General features: G+C 59.3%; 1 long non-coding RNA gene across 1 annotated transcript in view; it reads left to right on the top strand.

The window, feature by feature from the left end:
- Nucleotides 1–2,089: 2,089 nt before the first annotated feature.
- Nucleotides 2,090–7,207, top strand: part of LOC134759875 (uncharacterized) — a 21,167-nt gene continuing 16,049 nt past the window's right edge. The window contains exon 1 of the long non-coding RNA XR_010136725.1: nucleotides 2,090–2,130. This is a non-coding gene — a long non-coding RNA (uncharacterized LOC134759875). The remainder of the gene's footprint in view (nucleotides 2,131–7,207) is intronic.

Genomic DNA, 7,207 nt, shown 5'->3' on the forward strand with positions numbered 1-7,207 from the left:
TTAGTTTTCAATTTTAATGTATTTATTTATTTGCTATTCTTTATTCATTCATTCATTCATTCATTTATTCATTCATTTATTTATTTATTTATTTATTTATTTATTTATTTATTTATTTTCGAGACAGACTCTCGCTCTGTTGCCCAGGCTGGAGGGCAGCGGCGCGATCTCGGCTCACGGCAAGCTCTGCCTCCCGGTTTCACGCCATTCTCCTGCCTCAGCCTCCCGAGTAGCTGGGACTACAGGCGCCCGCCACCGTACCTGGCTACTTTTTTGTATTTTGAGTAGAGACGGGTATTCACTGTGGTAGCCAGGATGGTCTCGATCTCCTGACCCCGTGATCCGTCCGCCTCGGCCTCCCACAGTGCTGGGATGACAGGCGTGAGCCACCGCCCCCGGCCTATTTATCTATTTATTAACTTTGAGTCCAGGTTATGGAACCAGTTAGTTTTTGTATTTTTGTTTGAGACGAGGTCTCACCATGTTGCCAAGGCTTGGATCGAAGGATCCACCTGCGCTCGGCCTCCCAAGAGTGCGGGGATGACAGGCACGAGCCTACCGCGCCCAGACTCCCGCCTCCCCCCCCCCCCGCTTGTCTTCCCGATAGTTTCAGGGCAGAGTGTTTGGCTTTGGCTGGCCTGCTTAAATTCATTCTAAATAGAAATTTGGGACGTCATCTTCTGGCCTCATGGACTGTGAGCTGAGGAGTCCCCTGGTCTGTGTATCACAGGACGGGACACGAAAGGAGGAGAAAAATCGTAGCGTTCGAAATAGGTAATTTTGTGATACAGAAATACACGGATTCACCCAAAACACAGAAACCAGGCTTTTAGAAATTGCCTTAGTCCTGGTGTCTGTGCCGGTGATTCTTTTCGGTTTGGACCTTGACTGAGAGAATTCCCAGTCGGTCTCTCGTCTCTGGACGGAAGTTCCAGATGATCCGATGGGTGGGGACTTAGGCTGTGTCCCCCCAGGGGCCCTGGTCGATTAGTTGTGGGGAATCGCCTCCATCCTTCCCCGCACATCCTTCCCCGCCCCCCCCCAAGGGGATCCCAATTCATTCCGGGCTGACACTCTCATTGGCAGACGTCGGGCATCACCTAGCGGCCACTGTTGCTCTGAAAACGGAGGCCTCGCAGAGGAAGGAAGCACCAGGCCGCCTGCGCGCAGCCTGGGGCAACCGTGTCTTCCCCACCGCCCCCGCCCCCACCTCCAAGTTCCTCCCTCCCTCGTTGCCTAGGAAATCGCCACTTTGACGACTGGGTCTGATTGACCTTTGATCAGGCAAAAACAAGCAAACACATAAATAAACAGAATAACACAGAAATAACTAACGAAATAAAATAAGTCAATACAATGCATTCCAATACAATACAATGCAACGCAACACAACACAACACAACGCAACACAATACAATACAACGCAATACAATACAATACAATACAACAGGCCGGGCGCGGTGGCTCATGCCTGTCATCCCATCACTTTGGGAGGCCGAGGTGGACGCATCACCTGAAGTCGGGAGTCGGAGACAAGCCTGACCAACATGGGGAAATCCCGTCTCAATTGAAAATACAAAATTAGCCGGGTGTGGTAGCGCATGCCTATAATCCCAGCTGCTAGGAAGGCTGAGGCAGGAGAATCGCTTGAACCTGGGAAGCGGAGGTTGCGGTGAGCCGAGATCGCGCCATCGCACCCCAGTCTGAGCAACAAGAGCGAAACTCCGTCTCAGAAAAATAAAATCAAATAAATAAACACATAAATGAAAATAAACAAAGAAAATAAAATAAAGCAAACAAATAGGCCCCGCGCGGTGGCTCAAGCCTGTCATCGCCAGCACTTTGGGCGGCCAAGGCCGGTGGATCACGAGGCGGTCAGACCAGCAGGGCCAGTATGGCGAAACCCCATCTCTCCTCACAATACACAAAATTAGCCGGGCGCGGTGCTGTACTGTCTGTAATCCCAGCTACTCGGGAGGCCGAGCTGAGGCAGGGGAATCGCTTGAACCTGGGAGGCGGAGGTTGCGGTGAGCCGAGATCGCGCCACCGCACCCCAGCCTGGGCGACAGAGCGAGACTCCGTCTCAAAAAAAAGGAAAATAAAACTGACATGAAAGAAAATACTTAAAAAGTGAGTTTCCGGGAAAAAAGAAAAAAAAAAAAAAAAAAGAGAACCCCCCCACCCCCCACAGTGACGTACACAGACCCCTCTCGCCTTTCGAGGCACCAGACACGTTAGGAACGATGCGTACTTTCTTTTTTTAACGGAATTTTATTTTATGAGCGGGATTTGTTTTTCGAGACGGAGGTTCGGAGTCCCGCCCTCCCTCCGTCCCGGTCCCTGGTTGCCCAGACGACCTCAGGAGACAGACCCTGGCTGGGCCAGATGGTCCTTCTCCTTGGTCGGTGGTTTCCTTGTGTTTCTTCGTGTCTTTAACCCGCGTGGACCCTTCTGCTCGGGTTTTACAGATGGCGGCTCCCCTTTAGGCCTTGTCGTTGGTGGGGACTTTCCTGATTCTCCCCGGATGTAGTGAAAGCGGGTAGATTTGCCTCGCTTTGCCTCGCCTTGCCTTGCCTTGCCTTTTCTTTCTTTCTTTTTCTTCCTTCTCTCTTTCTTTCTTTCTTTCTTTTTTTTTTTTTTTTTTTTTTTTTTAGACAGAGTTTCACGCTTGTTGCCCGGGCCAGAGGGCCATGGCGCGATCTCGGCTCACCGCAACCTCCGCCTCCTAGGTTCAAGCGATTCTCCTGCCTCAGCCTCCCTAGTAGGTGGGATTAGAGGCGTGTGCCACCGTGCCCGGCTGATGTTGTATTTTTTGTAGAGACGGGGTTTCCCCACGTTGGTCAGGCTGGTCTCCATCTCCCAACCTCAGGTGATCCGCCTGCCTTGGCCTCCCAAAGTGCTGGGATGACAGGCGTGAGCCACCGTGCCCGGCCTCTCTCTCTCTCTCTCTGTCTGTCTGTCTGTCTCTCTTTCTTTCTTTCTTTGTTTCTTTCTTTCTTTCTTCCTTCTTTCCTTTCTTTCTTCCTTCTTTCTTTCTTCCTTCCTTCCTTTCTTCCTTCTTTCTTTCTTTCTCTTTCTTCTTTTGCTCTTTTTTTCTTTTCCTTTCTCTCTCTTTCTTTCTCGCTCTTTCTTTCTCTCTCTCTCTTTCTGTTTCTCTCTCTCTCTCTCTCTCTCTCTCTCTCTCTCTCTCTTTCTCTTCCGTCTCTTTGAGACAGAGTTTCACTCTTAAGTGTCCCAGGCTGGAGTGCGATGGCGCGATCTTGGCTCACCGCACCCTCCACCTCCCGGGTTCAAGCGATTCTCCTGCCTCGGCCTCCTGAGTAGCTGGGATGACAGGGATGCACCTCCACGCCCGGCCGATTTTCGTATCTTTAGTAGAGACGGGGTTTCACCACGTTGTCCGGGCTGGTCTCTGACTCCCGACCTCAGGTGATGCGCCCGCCTCGGCCTCTCGAAGTGCTGGGATGACAGGCGTGAGCCACCGCGCCCTGCCTGTGGACTCGGTTCGTCGTATGTTTTATTTGTTTCGTTTCTATGTACTCACTTTTATTTAGAAATGGAAGTGTTTTCATACGTTTGTACATAACTATAGATGTTTACGTGGACGTACGGATAAGTACATTTATACGCGACAGATGTATTTACTGTATAGAAGTACACTTATGCAAAGCACGTGTGTAGAGATACGCTTCTATAAATTTATGAAATATAAATATACGTTGCTACGTGAAGAAACGATGGTAGATGAATACGTCTATGCTTATGTGTGAAGAGTGTTGTATTTGTATTTATAGATAAACGGGCATATTTATCCGTTTTCTTTCTTTCTCTCCTTGATGTGATTCTTCCTTCCTTTCTCTCCTTGATGTGTTTCTTCCTTCCTTTCTTCCTCTCTTTCCTCCTTTACGTGTTTCTTCCTCTCTTCCTTTCCTTCTCTCTCTCTTTCTGTTCTTTTTTCCTTCGTGTCTTATTTCTCTTTCGTTCCGTCTTTCCTTCATTTTTCTTTCCTCTCTGTTTCTTTTCCCCTCTTTCCTTCGTTTCTTTCCTCCTTCTTTCTCTCCTTTTCGTGTTTCTTTCCTCTCCACCTGTCTTTGAAAAAATGGAACGTTTAAGAAGTTTTCTTTCCGTATCTCTGTTTTTTAGATGGTCTCTCTTTTCTCCACTTTCTTCCTCCCTCCCTCCCTCCCTCTCTCCCTCCCTCCCTCCCTCCCTCCCTGCTCCCTTCCCTCCCTCCTTCCCTTTCACCATCTGTCTCTTTTCTCCATTCTCTCCCTCCCTCCGTCTTTCTCTCCCTCTGTCTGTCTCTGTGTGGATTCTGGAAGAGCCTAGGCATTCTGCCTCTCCCTGTGTCCGCAGCGACCCGCGACCGAGTCCTTCCTTGTGGGTTCTTTCTCCCTCCCTCCCTCCCTCCCTCCCTCCCTCCCTCCCTCCCTCCCTCCCTCCCTCCCTCCCTCCCTCCGGGATGCATCTCCAAACACCCAGACGCCGTGGGTTGTCTTCTGACTCTGTCGCGGTCGATGCGGGGACACGTTTTGGGGAGGCGTTTCTGTGGGGTTGGGGGAGAGGGGCTGCGTTTTCGGCCTCGGGAAGGGCTTCTCGACTCACGGTTTCGCTTTGGCGGTCCACGGGCCGCCCTGCCAGCCGTCCGGATCGGTCTCGCTGACGTTCGCGACGGTCGTCGGGCTCCATCTGGCGGCCGCTGTTAGATCGTGCTCTTGGCTTCCGGAGCTGCGGTGGCAGCTGCCGAGGGAGGGGACCGTCCCCGCTGTGAGCCAGGCAGAGCTCCGGAAAGCCCGCGGTCGTCAGCCCGGCTGGCCCGGTGGCGCCAGGGCTGTGGCGCGTCGCTTGTGAGTCAGAGCTCTGGCGTGCAGGTTTATGTGGGGGAGAGGCTGTCGCTGCGCTTCTGGGCCCGAGCCGGGCCGTGGGGCCGCCCGGGCCGGTCGACCAGCGCGCCGCAGCTCCCGAGGCCCGAGCCGCGACCCGCGGGGACCCACCGCGCGTGGCGCGGGAGGCCGGGGACGCCCTTCCCGGCTCGGTCGCGGGCCCGCGCGCGTCCTGGCCGTCTGAGGCGGCGGCCGAATGTGTTTCCGGGTCCCCGTGGGGAGCCGGGGACCGTCCTGCCCCCGTCCCCCGGGTGCCGGGGAGCGGTCCCCGGGCCGGGCCGCGGTCCCTCCGCCGTGATCCTTTCTGGCGAGTCCCCGTGCGGAGTCGGAGAGCGCTCCCCGAGCCCTCGTGTGGCCCGGGAGGTCACACCTGGCCAGCCTTCGGTCCCTCGTGTGTCCCGATCGCACGGGGGGCCGGCCGAAACTGCTTCCGGGCCTCGCTCTGGAGACACGGGCCGGCCCGTGCGTGTGGCACGGGCGGCCGGGAGGGCCTCCCTGGCCCGGCGCCGCTCCCGCGTGTGTCCTGGGGTCGACCAGGGGGCCCCGGGTGCTCCGTGTCTGGCTGCGATGGTGGCGATTTTGGGGACAGATGTCCGTGTCGTGGGTGTCCTGGGCCGGCGGCGTGGTCGGCGATCGGGCCTCCTGCCCCCGGGGGAGATATATCTTTCGCTCCGAGTCGGCATTTTGGGCCACCGGGTTATTGCTGACACGCTCTCCTCTGGCGACCTGTGTCGCTGGAGAGGTTGGGCCTCCGGATGCGTGCGGGACTCTGGCCCACCGCTGACCCGGCTAGCCGGCCCTGCTCCCGCTCGAGCCGCCTGCTGCTGGGGCCCGCGGGCCTGCTGCTCTCTCGCGCGTCCGAGCGTCCCGACTCCCGGTGCCGGCCCGGGTCCGGGTCTCTGACCCACCCGGGGGCGGCGGGGAAGGCGGCGAGGGCTACCCTGCCCCCGTGCGCTCTCCGCCGCGGGCACCCGGGGCGGCCGTGACAACCCCACCCCCGTCGGCCCCGTGCCGCGCGTGTCAGGCGTCCTCGTCTCCGCTGGGTTGTCCGCCGCCCCTTCCCCGGAGCGGGGGACGGCCGGGGCCGATCGGCTCGCTCGCCGGCCGGCTGGCCGAACCCCCGCTCCCGGGGGCTCTTCCGTGATCGATGTGGTGACGTCACGCTCTCCCGGGCCGGATCCGAGCCGCGACGGGCGAGGGGCGGACATTCGTGGCGAATGGGACCGTTCTTCTCGCCCCGCCCGCGGGGGCCCCTTGCCTCTCCTCCGTCCGCCTGCCGGTGGTGCGTTGGGAAGGCGTGGGGTGCGGAACCCGGCCTGACCCGGCTGTCCCGTCCCCGCTCTCCGCTTCGCGGGGTGGGTCGGCGGGGTCCTCTGACGCGGCGGGCACCCCTCGCTCTCGCCTCCCGCGGTCGTCGACTTGCGGGCGGGCCCCCTCCGCGGCGGTGGGGGTGCCGTCCCGCCGGCCCGTCGTGCTGCCCTCTCGGGGGTTTCGCGCGAGCGTTGGCTCCGCCCGGGCCTTTGCGGTGCTCCTGGAGCGCTCCGGGTTGTCCCTCAGGTGCCCGAGGCCGAGCGGTGGTGTGTCCCTCCCACCCCCGGCGTCCCCTCCTCCGGTGTCCGCGCGTGGGTCCCGAGGGGAGCCCGTCGGCGTGGGGTTCGAGGCGGTCGAGTGAGATGAGATGCGCGCCCCTCCCGCGCGGGGAAGGGCGCCGCCTGGTCCGGCGAGCGCACGTCCCGTGCTCCCCTCTGGCGGGTGCGCGAGGGCCGTGTGAGCGATCGCGGCGGGCTCGGGCCGGTGACGCGTGCGCCGGCCGGCCGCCGAGGGGCTGCCGTTCTGCCTCCGACCGGTCGCGTGCGTGGCTTTGCCTCGGAAGCGACGCAGGAGGCGGGTGGACGGGGGGGGCCTTGTGAGCCTGCCGGGCCCCCGCCCTGACCGCGAACGCTCCAGGTCGCCGCAGGCGCGCTTCTCCTCGTATCGCAGGCCCCCTCCCTTCCCCGGGTGTCCCCGAGCGCCTCTGCGGGCCCGACGAGGGGCGACCGGCGGGTGGGGAGTGTGACCCGCCCTCGGTGAGAAAAGCCTTCTCTAGCGATCTGAGAGAGGTGTGCCTTGGGGTGCCGGATAACCCGGCCTGCCGCCTCTGTCTCCTTCTGCCTTATGGTAGCGCTGTCGTAGCGACTCGCGCGCAGAGGACCCTCCTCCTCTTCCCCCTCGACGGGTTGAGGGTGGGGAGAGCGAGGGTTCCGCCGGCCACCGCGGTGGTGGCCGAGCGCGGCTCGTCGCCTGCTGTGTGGCCCGCGCCTCCCCCTTCCGAGTCGGGGGAGGAT

Source organism: Pongo abelii, chromosome 14 (genome assembly GCF_028885655.2).
Source record: "Pongo abelii isolate AG06213 chromosome 14, NHGRI_mPonAbe1-v2.0_pri, whole genome shotgun sequence".
Taxonomy (NCBI): domain Eukaryota; kingdom Metazoa; phylum Chordata; class Mammalia; order Primates; family Hominidae; genus Pongo; species Pongo abelii.